The sequence below is a fragment of the Felis catus genome, chromosome D2, assembly GCF_018350175.1.
Source record: "Felis catus isolate Fca126 chromosome D2, F.catus_Fca126_mat1.0, whole genome shotgun sequence".
NCBI classification, from domain to species: Eukaryota; Metazoa; Chordata; class Mammalia; order Carnivora; family Felidae; genus Felis; species Felis catus.
This window is the reverse complement of record NC_058378.1, coordinates 26,284,470-26,304,799: the sequence shown is the minus strand read 5'-3', so window position 1 is coordinate 26,304,799 and position 20,330 is coordinate 26,284,470.

The following is a 20,330-nucleotide window of genomic DNA, read 5'->3' as shown; positions in this document are numbered from 1 at the left end:
CTGAGCCTAAGTGGGACGCGTAACAGTCTGATCCACCCCGGTGCCCCAATAGTTTCTTAATCTTCTGATTTTGAATTATATGCCTGTGACCACGTTAAGGAAATGTAAATCATCCAGACCAGCAGCAAAATGGAGAGGCTACTAAAAAGACAAAACTATTTCATAAAAGACTTCCAGGCCTTAACTTCACTTATAAAGACTGCATTTCCTCTGGGATTTTTAAAAGCTTAGAACTATTCTAAGTGTGTGATTAGATAGTGAGTCTAGATATTTTAGCAACTACCAGGCAACTCAGAAATTTAAAACGACTGCTTTTTCAATATCTATTAAGCTGTTAATATTTCCAAAATAGTAGCTTGTTGTTTTTCAACAACCCTAAATAAATATGTTCTCAGACATGAATTCTGAAAAAGATATGTTACATCTTTTTTTGTGTCTGATGGCATCATATAACTCATCCATTCCTGAGAAATAGAATTATGAGACCCATTACTTTGAGAAAATCTGTTTTCACAGAATTTATCCTCTTCAGAATTCTGCTTCCCAGTCTCTATGTACGAGTGTTCAGATAAAACAATTACTAAAAATTTGGTTGTAGTATATGAAAACATATAAATCATTTGAAAGAATATGTTATCTTGAGAATGTGAATTATATATTTGTGCATTGTGTTTACAAGCATTTTCAGGATTTGAGGGGCTCTGTATGTTTGGTTTTAGTGAATTGCCAAGTAAATAGTTTTTTAAAGATGTAGGCAAATTAATCAATCTTTTATCTTCTGATTTGTCAGTTTTGTGTCATATTTGGAGAGCCTTTGACTTCTAAGGTCATTATATACAGAATAAAACCTCCTGGTTATTTTTTCTAGAATGCATAGAGCTTCTTTTCTGTTTCAGTGTTTACATCTCTGATCTATCTGGAGGTTATTTTTGTGTAAGGAGCAGAGTAGGTATACACTTTATCTTTTTTTTTTTTCTTTTTTTTCCTGACAGGTACCCTATTGTCTCAGTAACATTTTCTAAATAATCTCTCCTTACTCCACATTCAATACCATGTCTTTATATCTGGATACATGTTTTTAATTCTTAGTTATATATCATTGATCTGCCTACATGATTTAAATACACTGATTTATTTACTATAACTTTACTCTATGTTTATTATATTCGTGGGACAACATCTTCTAATCATTTAACATTTTACATGTAAAATCTACTTTCAAATTTAACATTAATGGGCATTAAGACATCTTTCCCTGTCAATAAATATAAAAATACATCACTAATTGCAGTCATAGATTACAAACAGCATGTATATAATTCCATATCAAACACAAAAATGGGAATTGAATGTCAGAAACATATTCTTCCATAACATATACCTAAATATTAGCACAGAGTGACTCTCTATTATAGGTTTTAGGTTGGTGGAAAAATGGGTATGGTCATCATTGTTGTCTGTTTTTGTGTTCTTTTCTTTATTTTCTAAATTGTTACTTAAGCATATAATCCTTTGTTCTTTATTAATTACAAAAGAATGTTTTTTTCTTTCTCTCTTCAAAATTGCTGTGCTGACAGCACAGAGCCTGTTTGGAATTCCCTCTCTTCATATCTCTCTATCCTTCCTGGGCTCATTCTCTCTCTCTCAAAATAAATAAATAAACATTAAACAAAAAAAAAAAGAAAGAATAGAAAACCCAGAAATAAGCCCACAATTGCATGGTCAATTCATCTTTGACAAAGCAGTACAGAATGTCCAAAGAAAAAAAGACGGTCTCTTCAACAAATGGTGTTGAGAAAATTGGACTGCAATGTACCAAAGAATGAAACTGGAGCCCTTATTTATGCCATACATGAAAATAAACCCCAAATGGATGAAAGACCTAAATGTGAGACCTGAAACCATAAAAATCCTAGAAGAGAACACAGGAAGTAATATCTTTGACGTTGGCCATAGCAACTATTTTTCTAGATGGATCTCCTCAAGCAAGGGAAATAAAGTAAAAAATAAACTATCGGGACTTCATCAAGATAAAAAGCTTCTGTATAGCAAAGGAAACAATCAACTAAACTAAAAGATAATTTACCAAATGGGAAAAGTATATTTTCAAATAACATATATGATGAAGGGTTAGTATATAAAAGATGTAAAGAACTGACATAACTCAACACCCCCCAAAAAACCCCACATAACCCAATCAAAAAATGGACAGAACACATGAACAGACATTTCTCCAAAGAAGACGTCCAGATGGCCAACAGACACGTGAAAAGATGCTTGTAATAACTTATCATCAGGGAAATGCAAATCAAAACTACAATGGAATATCAACTTACACCAGTCAAAATGGCTAAAGTCAATAATGACACAAGAAACAAGTGTTGGTGAAGATGTGAAGACAAAGGAAACCTCTTGTTCTGTTGGTGGGAATGCAAACTGGTGCAGCCACTGTGGAAAACGGTATGGATTTTCCTCAAAAAGTTAAAAATAGAACTACCCTATGACCCATTAATTGCATTTCTGGGCATTTATACAAAGAATACAAAAACATTAACTCAGAGGGATACATGCACCCCTAAGTTTATAACAGGATTATTTACAACAGCCAAGTATGGAATAATGGAAGCAGCCAAGTGTCCGTTGATAGATGAATGGATAAAGAAAAGGAGATGTTTATCTAAATATTTATTATTTTATATATTATGCTGGAATATTATTCAGCTACAAGAAGGAGGAAATCTTTCCATTTGCAATGACATGGATGGACTAGAAAGTGTAATACTAAGTGAAATAAATTAGTCAAAGAAAGACAAATCATATGATTTTGCTTACATGTGGAATTTAAGAAACAAAAACCAAGGGAATAGTGGAAAAGAGAGGGAAAGAGAGAGAAAGACTAACCAAGAAACAGACCGTTTTTTTAATTTTTTTTTAACATTTATTTACTTTTGGGAGACAGAGAAGAAGTGGGAGAGGGGCAGAGAGAGAGGGAGACACAGAATCCGAAGCAGGCTCCAGGCTCTGAGCGGTCAGCACAGAGCCCGATGCAGGGCTCGAACCCACCAATGGTGAGATCATGACCTGAACCGAAGCTGGACGTTTAACTGAGTCACCCAGGCACCCCGAAACAGACTCTTAATTATAGAGAATAGATTGGTGGTTACCAGAGGGCGGGGGTGGCGGGTGGGGAATAGGTGATGGGGATTAAGGAGAACACTTGTGATGAGCACCAGTGATTATGGAATTGTTGGATCACTAAATTGTACACCTGTAACTAAAAAACCACTGCATGTTATGTAACTGGAATTAAAATAAAAATTTAAGGGGCACCTGGGTGGCCAGTCGGTTAAGCGTCCATCTCCAGCTCAAGTCATGATCTCTTGGTTCATGAGTTTGAGTCTCACATCGGCCTCTCTGCTGTCAGTGCAGAACCCACTTCAGATCCTCTATCACCCTCTCTCTCTGCCCCTTCTTCCATCGTGTTCTCTCTCACAAAAATAAACATTAAACAATAAATAAAGTAAAATAAAATCATTTAAAATGAATGAGTGAATAAATGCATAAATTCAGACTAAGACACTGCTGGTTCTAACCAAGGTTTATAGTTGGACTAATAGGAACTCAGTACCCAAAAATGTCATCAAATAATAAATATGAGTTTTAAGCTTTATTTAGCACAATTGGACAACTTGGTAAAAATTATTGATTTCCCATTTATTTAAAGTAGGCTTCGTGCCCAGCATGGAGCCCAATGCAGGGCTTGAACTCATGACCCTGAGATCAAGACCTGAGCTGAAATCAAGAGTCAGTTGCTTAACTGACTGAGCCATCCAGGTGCCTCCCACCCTGTAATTTTAAAATGCAAGGAAATTCTAAATATGAGGGTGGAATGGTAGCATTCATTAATTCATTCATTTATGTGTTAAATATGAATTACATATCTAGCAGAGATAAAACAAGCTAGAAAACTTTAAACTGTTCTCAAGGGCTCACAATTTTCCAGATGCTCAAAAAAAAAAAAAAAACACAAAAACCCTATAATCAACCTATACAAGAGTTTTGACAAAAATATGCTAACAAATAATTAAATGACTAAAAAGACCAAATTTCAAGACCAGTCCTCAGACTAGGTTATTGTTCCTTTTTCTTATTATATTGCCTTATAGAGTGAAGTTATCATCAGACAAGAAAAACCTCTAGAATGTATTACATTCTTCAATCTGCTCAAATCTAAATTTCTAAGGAACATAGACAATCTCTCCCTTTTCTGCACCATTGTTTCTCCAAACCTGTCAGAGTTCTTCGTTCTTAGAAGTATTTGAAATACATTCATTGAATGTAAAAAGTGAATGAGTGAATGAATTATGCTCTCAGCATCATAAATTTTAAGACATAAATGCCTATTCTGTAGCTACATGCTCAAACCAATTATATTATTCAAGCAATAGAAAAGGAATGAGATACAGGAAAGAAGTAATGCATTAGAAAATAACAAAGAATGTGTATTATATGCATTAATGGGATGGTGCAATTCTGGAAATGTGCTCGCTCTTTGCCTGGGCTCTAGGGTGCTGCTTTACCTGTGACTTTAACTCGTGGGCAAATTTGTCCTACTAATTTGGTACCATGAAATAGCATAATGACAAAGTTTAAATAATCTTTCATACAATGACTCCTGCTCTTTAACAAATTTAACAATTTGAAGGAGTGACACAAAAGATTTGTGAGACCAATCTCCTGTCACCTTGGGCTGACGGATAAGGGCTGAGTGAAGAGATGACACATCTTACGAGAATTTGAAAATTATACAAATATAAATGGCTTCTCAAGGCCAAATTGTATCAATCTCTGACATAAAACAAACAGATACACATCTTAAGTTTTCTTTTCATATAAGTGAAGGTACAAAACCATAAGGATTAAAAGTTTGAGTTACCAAAAATGTTCTTTCAATTTTTCTTAATGTTTATTTGTTTTTGAGACAGAGAGAGACAGAGCATGAACGGGGGAGGGTCAGAGAGAGAGGGAGACACAGAATCCAAAGCAGGCTCCAGGCCCTGAGCTGTCAGCACAGAGCCTGACATGGGGCTCAAACTCACGGACCCTGAGATCAGGACCTGAGCCAAAGTCAGAAGCTTAACCCACTGAGCCACTCAAACACCCCATCAAAAATGCTCTTTAAAGGGAAGAGTCAATCGGGGCGCCTGGGTGGCTCAGGCGGTTAAGCCTCCGACTTCAGCTCAGGTCATGATCTCACAGTCCGTGAGTTCGAGCCCCACGTCCAGCTCTGTGCTGACAGCTTGGAGCCTGGAGCCTGCTTCAGATTCTGTGTCTCCTCTCTCTGCCCCTCCCCCGCTCATGCTCTGTCTCTCTCTGTCTCAAAAATAAATTAAAACATTAAAAAAAATGAAAGGGAAGAGTCAAACTCAGAATTTATGGGTCAGGAAATTAAGCTTGTTTCCTTAAGTGCGCTGCTCTAACGGCATGTTAATTTTTATTTCCAAGCATACAGTGTTACCATAGTTGGTATCACATAATTTTGTCTGAAGTTTACCTCTTGAAATGCAAAACTATTAAAATCTTACTTATAAGTATTCTACTGGCCAGTACATTGTCCCTATTTACTGTTCTATTAGAATGTATTATGTATATCTGCATATCCATATTGAATTTCTTTTTAAGCCTATGAGCAATATAGCCTAGTACTCACTACTTCCCTAGAAATTGAGCGTATCCTGGTGATTGCAGACATAAACACACTGGTGGCAGACCTTCAGCTGTTCTGATAAATGGTACAGTGTTTTTGTGTTTGTATTTTTTTTTTTTCAAATCAGCTGGGACAAGTCAGGTGACAAATGATTTCCATTAGCTTCAGCAGAATGGAAACAAAACAGATCAATACAAATGATTTGCAGCAAGTTTAGATCATAAATTTCCTTTTGCCCTTGTACATCATTTTAATATAGAAGTTTTTTTTTTCCTCTTCATAGCAGAGAAAAAAATCATTAGAGAATTGAAAATTCTGGTTACAGCAAACTGTCCCTGATTTAAGGGGAAACTATTTTAATGCACTGTTAATTTTCTCCGATGGAATATAATAATATTATTTTAAAAGATGACAAACTATAAAAATGTTAATGAACAGCATTTCAGAAAATTAATTTCACCTGTAAATTGTGTAAAAACCATAAAATGCTTACGTCTACAAAGTTAGCTTTGTTGTTTCTATTTTAATTTAAGATCTTTACTGGTTAAACTTTTGCTTTTAATTCTATTTCTTAAACATTTTCCTTATATTTTTTTAGTGAGTAAAAGTCTCCTCACTTCCTTTCCTCATTTTCAAAAGATGTGTTTTAGCTTCATGCACTATGTTGCAGGAATGATGAAGTGGAGAAAAGAAGGAAAAGATGGAAAAGGAGGAAGAGAGAGGAAAACAAATCAAATTTTCAAAAAGCACATTATTTCTCTTTTTGCCTGAATGGTTCCAAAATAAATAGCTTTCTTATACAGGTGTGGAGGAATTTGCAAAACCCATAGGACCACGCCCAATGGCTACCAGGGGATTCCTGGCAGTTAATAGAATATTTATTTATATGACTTTGTGGATCCATAAAAAGATGAGCATAAAACTGTCAGTCATGCTACATGCATCAAGAGTATCCATTCTGAATAATGTTCTGCTATACTCAAGAAAAATGTATGAAGACATTTACCGCACCCAGGGGACTCCCCCACTGCTGCAATGAGCAAGTATTTTTTACCTAAACAAAGAAGATGAAGTTCAGTCCTCACCACCACCTAAGAAATAGCAAGAGGAAGGTGGCCAGGTGCATGGTCCTGCTCTAGCTGACATCTATTGACTCATGGACAAGGGCAATGGGACAGTGACCTTGCTTTTAGAACCTTCCTCATAGTCAGTTAACCTTTCTGATGATTATAAAAGATTTCTTTGTAATTTAAGTCCAAGGATATAGCACAAGAAGAATATCAATTTGGGATGGCAATAGATAGGAAGAGAAGCAAACAGATATTATACTTACTTTTATGATCTAAGTAATTTCAAGTGCCAATTCTTTTTTGGAGTGGGCATGCCGGGGAGGATATGGGAATGAGGTCAGGTCCAGGATATTTTCTATGTCCCCAAGATGAGCTCTTAGAGGAATGCTTCAAGTTTTACCTAATTTTTTTAGTAGTTTGAAGTAATTTCTCCAGATTTTTGCTGTGGTTCATAGAGAGAGCCCTAGACCTGGTCTGAGAACCTGGGTCCCATTCCTGATTCTTTTCTTTGTTCTATGCTTGATCTGTAAAAATTATTTAAATAGTCTGGAATTTAGTTTTTGTTTTTAATCTGTAAAGTGGGCAAAATATTATCCACACTCTCTAAACCCTAATGCCTATAAGCATCTGATACCCAACCTGTCCTAATGGGTCCAAAGTGTCCATATAACAGTATAACATAATATTAATGAGTTGAAGTCTAGACCCTGACTGCTTGGATTCAAATCCAGCTTTGCGATTTACTAGCTTTTTTAACTTGGGCAAGTGACTCTCTGTGACTCCATTTCTTGAACTTTGAAACAGAAAAATAATTGTATCTACCAAATAAGACAGGGGAGGATTAAAGAAATTAATATAGTGAACTGCTTATAACAGCACCTGGATCATATAACTTTTAATTAGAATTATTATCATTATTGTTATCATCATAATTATGACAATGTGTGTACAAAAATAGCAAAGACATTTTGAACAGGATTTGAAGATTTCGGAGGAAGGGAACAGAGGCTTAAAAGTCATGTAAAAAAAGTGTTTTGCAAGAAAAAATGAGCCACAATCTATAGATCTGACATTTATGAAGTAACAGGGAACCTGTCTGAGTGTTCACCCAGCTTACTCAATTTCAACGCTACATAGGTCATGGATCATAAATAGTAGTGGAAAATTCATTCAGCACACAAGTGTCGTGTTTATTTTACCTCATCAGTCAAGATCGACAGTCATCAAACTATTGTAAAATAATCAGGGTTTTAATTCCATTGGCTTATTCAAGCTTCTTATATTCCAAGTAAATATTTTAATGAAATACATGTATAGAGGAAAGTTTACAAATCGTAAGTTAACAGATTGATGAATTTTCACAAACTGAACAAATCCACGTAAGCAGCATCCAGATCAGGAAATGATACATTATTAACACAACAAAAAGATGGCAACTTTAATTCATTCTCCTCACTATAAAAATTTCCTCTGTACCACCAAATACCAGTGCTTCTTTATCCATTCTGCTGCTGATGCACATTGAGGGCTTTGTTATTTTGTTATTATGATGATTATGATTATTATTATTACTATTATAAACAGTGCTTCTAAGAATATTTTTGTAAGTGCCTTTTGGTGAGCATAAGTGTGCATACTTATGGTAAGCATACATACCAGGAGTAGAATTTCTGGATCATTGGCTTCATACATAATTGGCTACAGTTCATAATGACAAAGACTTTTGTAAATCCAGTGTACATTTTAGCATCCCCACAAAAAATTGTTGGAGAACTTATACTACTCTACATATTTGCCAAAAATTGATATTAGAATTGTAATTTGGTCATTCTGGAGGACACGTCAATGTTATCACAATATGAAATTATTTCTCACTTCCCCCAATTATAATTAGCTTGAACACCTTTTCATGTCTAGAGAATATGTATATTCTCTAGAGTGAAATGCCTACTTGAATGTTTTGTTCATTATTTCAATATGTTGCTATGTCTCTTCTTGTTAATTTTAGGATAACCAAGTGCTATGTTGGATACAGGAATTATAAATAACTAAATCTGTGGCTTGATTTTCACATTGTGGATGGTATTTTGTGGTGATACCATCAATAATTTCTTCATATTAATGTAATCCAATTTACATTTTAATGTGACCAAAATGATCATTTGTCTCCAGTGTTTGGCACTGGTGAAATAATTCCATACTTCCTGGAAGTCCTGGCCACATCAATGACAAAACTCAGAGAATGATTAACATTCTTGCTTCCCCCTTGGAGTGGGAGTATAGCTTCCTTGGTTTATTCAAATGCAAGGTGAAATATAGAACATGAGCAGATGGGGCCCAGCAGAAAAAGAATAGTGATGGAGGCTTGCTAAAAATGGAGCCCCTTCAGTTTCCCTATCTCAATATTTGTATTCAAAGATTTTATCTTAGCCATAAATTATTCAGAAGCATATCCTCCAATAACACTCCAAACACAACCCATGTCCCTCAAAATCTCTCAATCTAGAACTAACACCAAACCATTCCTTGGTCTAAATTTTCTCTCTTTTCAGTCAGTCTATGTTCTTCAGAATGAGAGCACTCGCTTTCCTGTAGCGCCAGCATGGTGACCATCCAAAGTACTCCCTCCACAGAGTCTTTAATCTGTCAGCCCCTTTCTGCAAATCCTCAACCTGGGATCAGTCATACATTTCCCTTTGTTCTTTCACTTGGAATTTCAAGTGAATTTGAAAAATGCAACCACATGCAAATTGCAGCTAATGCAGACTGACAGTTCTGGGTCTGTACTTATATAATGAGCTTTCAGTATTCTGCCAGATTCTCAGTTTTATATTTTCCATATAATGCTGAAGGTCCTGGATTGTGGAGTAAGTCAAGGGGAAAAGCTACAGATCTGGAAAAGGAAGGAACAAAATTTCACTTTGCAAAATAACATGACTGACTTTGTACAAAATTCAAAAGAATACCTGCAATAAGTTTCAAATTAATATGATTTTATAATAGAGTGGCTGAAAGGAAACAAACACTCATTGTATTGGTCTACTGCAATAACAAACAGTTGAAAATCAAATATCAAAAATATCAGTTAAAATATCAAATACAAAATATCTGGGAATAAATCCAACAAAAATCATGTACCATTGACTTTGACAAGCTATGAAATATTATTTAGAGAAATGTAAAAGTAAATTAATGAGGGATGATGTTATGGTCAGGTTTGGAAGTCTTATTGTTAAATGATGAAATTTATCACTTCACTGAAATTAACGTGAAGTTCAAATTGTAATAGATTTTTAAGGTCCTGTCAAGATTGTTTATGAAAAGTGATGGCAAATCAGTCAAGATTCCCTTGGGGAAGAACGTGGCGAGACTTGTTCTGCAGATATAATTCCTTCATATAAAGTTATAGTATTTAGCATAGTATGGTTGGTTGTGGTTGGACAGACAGACAAATGGGCTGATGGAATCAAATTCAGATACCCAAGAGACCATACAGACATGTAACTTAACACAATGGGAGCATTGTTGAAAAGTGGAAAATTACAAACTTTTCAGCAAAGGTAATGAGACAACTGGGTATCCTCATTTGAAAAAAGGAAAATTGAACCCCAACTCACATGACTCAAAAATAATTTCCATGTGGATCTAGAACAAAATATAAAAAGCCAAATACTAAAGGATTTAACATTTAATATGGATTAGTATATTTATGACTTCAAGGTATACCAATATTGTAAACAACACAAAATCACTAATTATAAAGTTCTTCAAAATTAATACTTAGTCATAAAATTTGATCATAAAAAATGAGTTAAAGTCCGAAAATATATTACGAATGAGTTACAAATGCAGTACAAATGAAGATTTATAGCCAAAAAATATAAAGAACTACAAATCAATAAGAAAAATATAAGCAAAGCCTCCCACAATGCAAAAGATCTAAATAAAGAAGAAATTTGAATATGTAATCAACAATTGAGAAGCAGTTCAATATCTTTAGTCATCAAGGAAAAGCAACTTAAAGGTCCAATAAGTTGTACCCAAAAGAAGGCATAAAATTAAATTCCAGGTGTTAGAGTGAATATACAGAAACTCATACCATTACTTTGAGGGAATGTACATTTATAAAACTGCTTTGGAAAGCAGTTTGATGTTATCTAGCAATTTAAAGACATGCAAAACTCAGCAATTCTCCTCCTAGGTACATATACAGCAAGAATATATTCATATGTGAACTCAGAAACATGTGCAAGAATATTCATAGCAGCATTGATCACTAAACTGGAATGTACCCAAATGCCCATTAGAAGGAAAACTGGCATATAAATTGCGGTATATTCACATGCTAAAAATACTTTACAACAGTCATAAGAAAATAGAACTACAGATACATGTAGTAATGTGAGTTTATCTCTTAAGCATAATATTGAGCAAGAAAAGCTAGACCTGAATTAACATATAATGTGTAATTCCATTGGCATCGTGCTCAAAAATAGACAAAATTAAACTATTTCATTTAGATATGTATCTTAGGTAGTAATGCTACAAAGAAACTAGGGGGTGATTACCTTTAAATTGAGGATATAGTGGTTGCCTTTAGGAAAAAGAACAGTCTGTGATTGAGATAGGATTCTCAGGTTACTCATAACATTTTATTTCTTGACCTTGAAAGTGGTTATAGGGATACAGAACATAGAATTTTTAATGTCTTGACCTTAAAAGTGGTTACAGGGATGCTTCTCAGTTGTGCATTTACATTTTATGCAATTTTCTGTGTTTTTAATTTTTAAAATGGTTTAAAAATACCGTCAACATCTCATTTCCTTTACACTGTATTTCCATCTTTTCCTTCATTAACCTCTGTCAATTAATTTTATTTAAAAATATGAGAAAATTTAGTTAAAGGAACAGGGAAAAGAATAAAATCTACTAAGGGGTGCCGTAGAAACTCCATATGGGAAGGGAAATGTCATGACAAATACTCACTGCTGATTCAGTTGAGGGAGGTCATGTTTAACTAGCCTTCAGGAATTATTTGAAAATATTACATCCATAATAGATGATAGAAATTCAATGATGTAGTACCCTTGTATTTTTCTCCAGGCAAATAGCCATGTTACACATGAGAAATTAATGACTATGGTAACAAGTTAAATAAGTTAGAAATAGTGCTGGATAGAAAACTGACAGTGGCATTCTTTTTACTCACAGTCTAAAGACATAAAACCCTTCTTCCTCCATTGGCTTTTTCTGGAATAACCTAATAAGAGTCCAGCCATCCCGTTGGAACTGCTGAGGCTTTGAGGCCTGAAGGAATCAAGGAAGCCAAGATTCATTTACACTTTTACCCCCGGGGCCATCCCATTCAAAACACATGCTGATCCCTCTCAATCCCTCTGTATCTCTCACCCACGCAAACGCGCAGGCACAAACACACAAACATTTCTCTCTTCTTTCTTTTAAATTATCTTTTTCTTTTTTGATGCATATTCATTTTTGAGAGAGTGAGAGTAAGCTGGGGAGGGGCAGAGAAAAAGAGAGAGGGAGACAGAGGATCAGAAGCAGTCTCCATGCTCTAAAAGCCAAGCTCTGAACCCAAGCCTGACTGCGGGGCTGGAACCCGCAAACCTGAGATCATGACCTGAGCCAAAGTCAGAAGCTTAACCCACTGAGCCACCCAGTCACCCCCATTTCGCTCCTCTTCTTATCTTCTTTATTCATTCCTTTCTTTTTTTTATTCATTTTATTTTCCATCTCCCTGTCTAGAGAAGGGGGAGGGGAGAACTCTCCACCAGAGAGAAGTATTACTTAACTGCTAGATAGCAATTTTGCTGCTATACTCTCAATATACTGTGAGTTAAGGATTGTGGTCATCTATTTAACCAGTTCATAAGAAGAAAAAATTTCAGCAAATGTTTTCATTGTTTTGTGTTATAATAATCATTCTCTCAGAGAAGGAATATAAGGGAGATATGTCAGCTTCCATTTAAGCACATTGTTTTACCAAAGAACAGGAAAAAAATTATTTAGCAGTTATCTAAGCCATTCAGACAAGCACATTTTAAAACATCATAGAGACCGGTTTAGCCAATGTTGTTTGTTTTGGTGGTCTATGTGAATCGCAGTAACCAGACTATTTGCAAGTTCTCAATTTATTTTTACTTCTAAGACTGGTTTCTGGAATCTATTTGTTAGAACTTAAACACACAACACACACACACACACACACACACACACATTCATAAACATATACTACCAGAAACATCACAGATATTACATTAATTTTGACACAATATATCAGACTGACACTGAGGATAAACCATCATATCAGAACTGACTTTCTCAACACATTTTGAATGAAACCGTCTTTGAAGTATTGATATAAGTTTTGCTTGCGTATTACTTTGTTGGAAATTAGATTCAAAAATATACATTGTCATTATTAATAATCACTTGAAGGAAAAATTTTTATACGAGTGAACATAAATATCAAAACCCCAAATTAATAAATGGGTTCCTGGGTGTATTACCATGTATGGAGAATGTGGGTTTGTCATTTCTAGGAATATCCCACAAAACCAAGGCTGGGATTATTGTCTGTATTTTGTGCACCATTTATAATATTTTATTACTAACGTCCATCTTATTTTCCTTGCCTCCTTCTTGCCAGCCCTGCCCCATGATACATTGTGTGATGATAGAAATAATCTTTATTTGTGCTGTCCAATACATTAGCTAGGAGTCATATGTGACTATAAAGCACTTCAAATATGGGTAGTGCCAATTGGAATATACTGCAATGTAAGCAACAGACCACATTTCAAAAGTTAGTGCAGAAATTAGAAAGTAAAGTATCTTACTAAATTTTTTACATAGAATGCGTTTTGAGATGATAATATTTGGGGTACATTGGGTTAAATAAACTGATATTATTAACATTTATTGCACCCGTTGCTTGCTTTTTTTTTTAAAGGTGGTGACTAGGAAATGTAAAATTATATACGTGGTGGCATTTGTGGCTGTTTTGTGTTTCCATTGAGATAAGCTCTCTTATAAAGTCTGTGAAGGGGTGCCTGGGTGGCTCAGTCCACATAAGTGTCCAACTCTTGATTTTGGCTCAGGTCACAATCTTACAGTCTCGAGATGGAGCCCTGGGTTGGGCTCTGCACTGAGCATGGAGCCTGCTTAAGATTCTGCCCCCCTCGGGGCGCCTGGCTGTCTCAGTGGGTTAAGCGGCTGACTTGGCTCAGGTCATGGTCTCAGGGTTCATGAGTTCGAGCCCCGCGTCGGGCTCTGTGCTGACAGCTCGGGGCCTGGAGCCTGTTTCAGATTCTGTGTCTCTCTCTCTTTCTCTGTTCCTCCCCTGCTCGCGCTCTGTCTCTCTCTCAAGGATGAATGAAGATTAAAAAATAATAAATAAAAAAAAAAGATTCTCTCTCCCTCTTTGTGTACTCCTCCCGAACCTGTGCATACACACAGTCTCTCTGACTCTCTCTTTCTCTCTCTCTCTGAAAAACAAAAACAAATAAATAGCTAGATAGTTAAATAAATAAATAAATAAAATGTCTATGAAAAATAATTTTTCATACATTGTATTTTGTAATACTGTATTCTAAGATTTACATTTTTAATTGTTATATTCTATTTAATAAATACTACTGTACCTCATAATTAATTATTTGAGACCTTTTGTTTTAGTGTTTGTTTGTTTTTTCTGATTTACTGCACTTTACAATTGATTATGTTAACTCTAATAACAACGTTTTATTATTAAGCTTGCCATAGAGAAATGTAGTAGAAATCAGTCATTCTTAGTCCTTTGGAAATATAGTCTAGTACTTTTGGGAAAATAACACTTTATTTTGAAACTGATTGAGTTAAAGTGTGCTTGCAAAACAGATAATTATTCAGAAGAGAGTATTAGCAAGTACTTAAATAAAATACTATCCTCTATGAAACTAATTGAGGTAATAATTCTCCTCTTTCCCAGAAATATTATTACAGCCATTTCAAATGAATATAAGTATTAGTTAGAATAATTGAAAATGTGAATTATGCCTCACAGTTTTGATAATAATATTTGTTGATAATATAATCGTTGATAATAATATTTCTAACTAAGAATCATATGACAGATTTGTATTGCATGTTTTTGTTGCTGGAAATAAAGGGCTGGGAAAATCTGTGGGAGCAAAAATAGATGTAAGGAAAGTAAAGTTATACAAATACACTTCTATTCTAATATTTATCCTTTGGGGAGGGTTTTGTTTTAAATATATCTGATATAAAAATGAATAAATAGAGATTATGTCAAATCAAATATCACAGCTCATATCAAAGTTCCTCCAATTATGGATATGTCTCTTCAGACAAGGGAAACAAAAACACATATTAACTATTGGGACTACACCAAAATAAAAAGCTTTTGCACAACAAAGGAAACAACAAAACTAAAAGACAACCTACTGAATGGGAGAAGATATTTGCAAATGATATATCTGATCAAGGGTTAGTATCCAAAATATATAAAGAACTTATATAACTCAACTCCCAAAAAACAAATAACCCAATTAAAATATGGACAGAAGACATGAATAGACATTTACCCAAAGAAGACATCCAGATGGCCAACATCAAAAGATCATCACTCATCAATAGGGAAATATAAATCAAAACTACAATGGGAGATCGCCTCGCACCTGTCAGAATAGCAAAAGTCAAAAACACAAGAAACAACAAGTGTTGGTAAGCTTGTGGAGATAAAGGAACCTTCTTCCTCTGTTGGTGGGAATGCAAGTTCGTGGAGTCACTGTGGAAAACAGTATGGAGATACCTCAAAAACTTAAAAATAGAATTAGCCTGTGATCCAGTTTCACACTACTGGGTATTTACCCAAAGAATGTGAAAACACTAACTCAAAAGGGTACATGCACCCCTATGTTTATAGCAGCATTATTTACAATAGCCAAATTATGGAAGCATCCCAAGTGCCCATCAATAGGTAAATGGATGAAGAAGAGGTGATGTAAATGTATATAATAGAATGTTACTCAGACATTAAAAACAAAAAGTCTTGTCATTTGCAACAACTTGGATGGAGCCAGAGAGTCTTATGCTAAGTGACATCAGTCAGAGAAAGACAAATACCATGATTTCACTTACACCTGGATTTAAGAAACAAAACAAAACAAACAAACAAACAAAAACAAACAAACAAAAAAAGAATCAAAGGGAAAAAGAGACAAACCGAAGAACAGACTCTGAACTACGGAGAGCAAACAGCTGGCTACCAAAGAGGAGGTGGATGCGCTTCGGAGAAATAGGTGATGGGGATTAAGAGTACACGTATGATGAACACTGAGTAATGTATACAATTGTTAAATCATTATATTGTACCTGAAACTAATATGACATTATTGGAATTACAATTTTAAAAATAATTTTAAAAAGACAAGAAATACGTGTTGGTGAGGAAGTAGAGAAAAAGGGCACCCTCATTCACTATTGGTGGGGAGGTAAATTGGTGCCATCATTGTGGATAACAGTAGGGAGACTCATCAAAAACTTGAAAACAGAATTACAGTATGATCCAGCAATTCACTACTAGGTATTTGCCCAAAGAAAATGCAAACACTTATTTGAAAAGATATATGCACCCTATGTTTATTGCAGCATTATTTACAATAGCCAAGATATGGAAGCAACCCAAGCATCCATCAATAGATAAACAGATAAAGAAGATGTGGTATGTACATACACACACATACACACACACACATATATGCACACACACACACTGGACTATTACCCAGTTATAAAAAAGAATATAATATTTCCACTTATGACAACATGGATGGAACTCCAGGGTACAGGATATTATGCTAAGTGAACTAAGTCTGGCAGAGAAAGGCACATACCACTATTTCACTTATACGTGGAACCTAAAAAACAAAACAAAACCAGACACGTTCTCATAAATACAGAGAATATACTGGAAGTTGCTGGACAGAAAGAGGTGGTGGGATAGTTGAAATAGATGGAGGGAATTAAAAACGATAAACTTCCAGGTGTAAGTAAATAAGACATAGAGATGAAAAGTACAGCATAGGGAATACAGTCAAAAATAATGTAATCACTTTGTATAATAACAGATGGTTACTACACTATGATGGTGAGCATTGGATGATATATACAACTCCCAGATCACTATGTTGCACATCTGAAACTAATACAATATTGTATGTGAACTATACTTCAACAATAAACATTTTTTAATTCAAAAAGTAATAAATACAGATATGTTAAATCAGATATCACAGCCCATCAAAAAGCACCTCCAATTTCACTCCCCAATGGCAACTCCTTCACTCTTTGTAATTTTGATATTCTGGTGGTCCTCACTTATTCTACATTATATGTTATCATGTCTATTTCTTAATCTATCAACTTTAATAAAAATCCATTATCTCTGAACAATTAAAGATAAAAACTTGAGTCCAATTGACTGCTATTTTCCCTTGACATCTTTTCATAGTAAATAGTTATATTTAACAAAACATAAGTTTTGTTTACTTTCATGTAGGTTACCTTAGCACCTTCAGAAAAATATATAATAAATATAGCCTAATATAATATATAATTTATTATATGTAATGTATAAAGTAATACCTCATAAGATAACATAACATAATGATATAAACTATTCCATTACATTTTATAAATTGTTCCATTAATTTATAACAGTATCTCTTTTTTTTTTTCAACGTTTTTTATTTATTTTTTTGGGGACAGAGAGAGACAGAGCATGAACGGGGGAGGGGCAGAGAGAGAGGGAGACACAGAATAGGAAACAGGCTCCAGGCTCTGAGCCATCAGCCCAGAGCCCGACGCGGGGCTCGAACTCACGGACCGCGAGATCGTGACCTGGCTGAAGTTGGACGCTTAACCGACTGCGCCACCCAGGCGCCCTTAACAGTATCTCTTAACTCATCATATTCCTGCTTTTTATATCTTCCTTTCCCCTTCTCATTTCTGTCATTTACATTTTAATTATCTAACGTATTTCACCTTTACTTTTTTTATTGCAACCATATCTAAGTGTTCCAAATATTGATTCTTCCATAGGTTCTAAAGTTCAAGCCCAGTAATAACATTTACACCATTATGATTATGTAAATATTATCCACAGCCAAACCAAATCACATTCTAAGGCTTTATATTTTTACCCTTACCTCAATATATTGACATTTAAAAAAATGATATGCTTATTTTTATTTTTTAATTAGATGCATGTATATGTTTGAAATATACTTTTATAACAGTCTGAGCATTACTTAGAATGCAGAAGGTAATAATATATCATGTTTTCTATACTTTTGATGTATATAGGACCAACAGGACTTTTTAGATCCAGGGTTTCAATCGCAGCATTAAACCTCTAAAAATCATTTGTATTACAAATATAAATTTATCACGTTGTAAGAATATTTGACCAGAAATTCAGTAACACAGTATTATCTAATGAAAATAAATTAAGGGGGTTTTCTAGTCAGCAAATACACATGAAAATTAAAGCTAAATTTCAGAAAACATTCTGAGTCTTTCAAGCCGTAGAAATTATTAATATTTTCTTTTGATAAACATGCTCTTGATTTTCACACAAGGCATAGTTGAGATGGGAACCAGAGAGCAGCTCCTTTGAAAAAAAGGCAAAGTGTAATAATTCTACTGTTTTCTTTTTATGATGTGTATTTTTAAATTATTGATGGTTTTAAAAATTAGTAAAATATCTAATAACTATCATTTGTTATTAAACCGTACAAGTGGTTATGAAAGGAATGCTAATGGTAATAAGATCACCTTTCTGATTCCATGTGCCTGGAATTGTGGGAAGATAAAGCATTGCCTTTTAAGACTACTGTATGGACACGTCTCCTGACCAGTGGTAAGATTGTTGACACTGGACAAAGAGACAAACCTTTTTGAGTCCCTGATGGAGGTGAGCTGCCACACAGCAGGGAGGTGGAAGTGAGGTGAGGAGTATAAAGCAGTGACCTTGGGGCACCTGGGTGGCTCAGTCGGTTGAGTAACTCTTGATTTCAGCTCAGGTCATGGAATCAGGTCCCATGTCAGGATCCATGCATGCTAGGCATGTAGCCTGCTTAAGATTCTCTCTCTCCCTCTCTTCCTCCCCTGCCCTCTCTAAAAAAAATAAATAAATAAAATAAATAACAAAAGCAGTGAGTTTGTCACATCCTATTTATAATTAATGGGAAAGTTAACAAATGCCTATAAAATCTATGGAAAATAAATGCCCATTAAAATGATAGGGAAATGATTTTTCTTCATAACATGGAGCTCTCCCTATAATCAATGTGATTTCACTTCCTTACTATGCATTTTAAAGGACTTCAGCCATCCCGGTACCTTCTGGATTACTTTTGTCTTCGTAAGCACAGTCTGCCTCACCCCATTTTGACTGATAGAACACATGGCTAAAACAAGACATAGAAGAATGGGCCAAATAATCTGTAACCGAGTTACCATTCATTAGAAGAAATGTTTCTTTTCACCTTGGGATATTTAGAAACAGGAAAGGAAAGTCTTGGAGAGGAAGATAGAGCGTGAAGCACACGGAGGGATTAGGAGAAGTAAAAGGAAAGTGAAATCACCTGGGGAAAAGTTGTGTTGTAACACCCCCTGTCACAAAATCGTGTGGTATGTGCTCCTCCACAAATGGTGGTGTGCTCCATGGGCACACCAAGGTTGTTGATAGACTGGAGACAAACTTCCCCACTTTGGAGTCCATTAAGCATGTCAGACTGAGAATTTATCTTGAAATACTACATTTGTTTCTAGTTAAGACTGAATGCTATTTTCACCTATTCATAAAATCTCAGTTGCAACAATTCCCTGAGGACATAGTTCTTCACGTGAGTGAATTTTTATCTGGCTTTATTTTATTTTATTGTGTTAGATACGTATAGACTAGAGGGAGTTTTTCTGTAGATGACTAGTTTATGTAGTTGTGAATACCTAAGAGATACGTCTATAAATGATTCAATTTATAGGATTAATTACAAAAGGTACTAAGATTACCTTTACAAATTGAACTAAAGTTATGAAAAAATGGCAACAAATCTAAGAGAAAAATTGATATGCCTTAGATCAGATACTGATCATTACTGCATTCTGACTATAGAATCTACATAAACATAGCAAATTCAGGCTCCGGATCTATTTAAATACTGTAACACTCCCCGAATTTATCACAATCACATAAATACCTGCATAGAATAACATCGTGCTGATACTATATATACTGTCTAAGGTACTCACTTATTCTATTTTTTTTTTTATGTTAGCTAACGGATTGGTTCACTAGAGGCCACAGAACCCAAGATCATAGCAAATACATTTCTCATGCAAAAATGCTTTAGCGCTGGCAGTGATTCTGACAATTTTTTCCAGGGCCTCTTTAAGAGCAGGACTGTAAAAAAAAAAAAAAAAAAAAAAAAAAAAAAAAAAAGAGGAGGCTAAAATCTAGTACCATT